Source organism: Trichechus manatus, unplaced genomic scaffold (assembly GCF_000243295.1).
Source record: "Trichechus manatus latirostris isolate Lorelei unplaced genomic scaffold, TriManLat1.0 scaffold00161, whole genome shotgun sequence".
Lineage (NCBI taxonomy): Eukaryota > Metazoa > Chordata > Mammalia > Sirenia > Trichechidae > Trichechus > Trichechus manatus.
In genome coordinates, this window is record NW_004444097.1 from 3,205,644 (window position 1) to 3,206,984 (window position 1,341).

General features: G+C 40.2%; 1 long non-coding RNA gene across 1 annotated transcript in view; it reads left to right on the forward strand.

Annotated features, from left to right (window-relative positions):
- Nucleotides 1-368: 368 nt before the first annotated feature.
- Nucleotides 369-1,341, forward strand: part of LOC111822335 (uncharacterized) — a 35,986-nt gene continuing 35,013 nt past the window's right edge. The window contains exon 1 of the long non-coding RNA XR_002825614.1: nt 369-492. This is a non-coding gene — a long non-coding RNA (uncharacterized LOC111822335). The remainder of the gene's footprint in view (nt 493-1,341) is intronic.

A 1,341-nucleotide genomic window follows, 5' to 3' on the forward strand; every position in this document is an offset into this window, starting at 1 on the left:
GATCCTGTATGGCCTAACAGACCACTTGTACTGAAAGCATCTGGGGTCCTAAAGAATACTGCACTCAATTATAGGAAGGCACAAGGTTAAAATCCCCATTAATTCCAATGTTCTTGGGCTGCAGCTTTATAAGAAATAGAAATTTGAAGGCTCTGTTAGAAGTGCTGTCTCTTTCAGCATTGAAGGTGGAGTCTACAATTGGCTGTGAACTTGTAAATAACAACTGAACACAAGGATATATATTCAATATCAGTCCTCCACAGGAGGCTGGGAAATTGTCCAAATAAGTATTAGAGAAGCAAAGACACATTTAGAAATGCACGCTCATGCTTCCTGATTGAGGATAAGCATTGCAGTCCTGCAACTCAAGACACACAGCCAGCAATCTTGTGATAGCAGAGTTTATTGGCTTATTTGTTTTTCAGAAACTCAACCAGCAAAACTACAACATGCTGCAAATTTGTTTCATTTGCTCTCTTCAGTCAACTGCAGGTGAGCTATGAGAGTGTTACTCTTTTATAGACTATCAATAGTTTTTCTATCAAAAGTTATTTTAATTCATCATTGATGCTTTTTTAAAAAAAAAAAAAGAAAAAAGCCACTGTCTAGCCACCACCCTGTTGATGGCAGAGGAAAAAAGGGAAAACATCTGGGGAAATGTGAGACATGAAGTCTGTGAATACAACCATTGCTTTTGTTTTAACGTGGTTCACTAAAAGATCTCTCCTGATGCAAGGCAACTAAGCAATGTCTCCATGACCCACCTGTGTCCTGGGAGCACTGACAGAGAAACTCCCTGTACACACCTCTGCTTTTTGTCCTGAAGCTAGATGTTAGGTCTATTTGCCATAAGAATTAAGCTTTCAGGCTCTGGATTCAGACTTTAATGCTCCACTTGCTACTAATTAATACCTTGGCCAATTTTCTTAACTTTTCTGCCTAACTTTCCTCATCTGTATAATAAGGATAACAGTTACACCTCTCTCATGAGGTGGTTATGTGGAGTAGAAAAGATAATGAATGTAAAGACCTTAGCAATGGGTGAATGCTCAATAAATACAACCATTGCGATTGCATCGTGAAAGAGCAGCCTCACTTGTTGCTATCTGGGACCTTCTCTATCCAGGTACCTTCTGTGTCTCCATTGCTTCATTAATGATCCATGAGTGGACAGCAAGTTTCTGTTGATCCCCACATCCCCCACATTTCTTTACCTCATTCTGCCTCAGGGCTTTGCCATGTTGGTATCTGGCAATTGATGTATGAACAACCTGGTTCTTTCTACTCCCTCCTTTTCTGCTCTGCTACAATGACACTGCTCTTATGCACAGGCAGAATAGT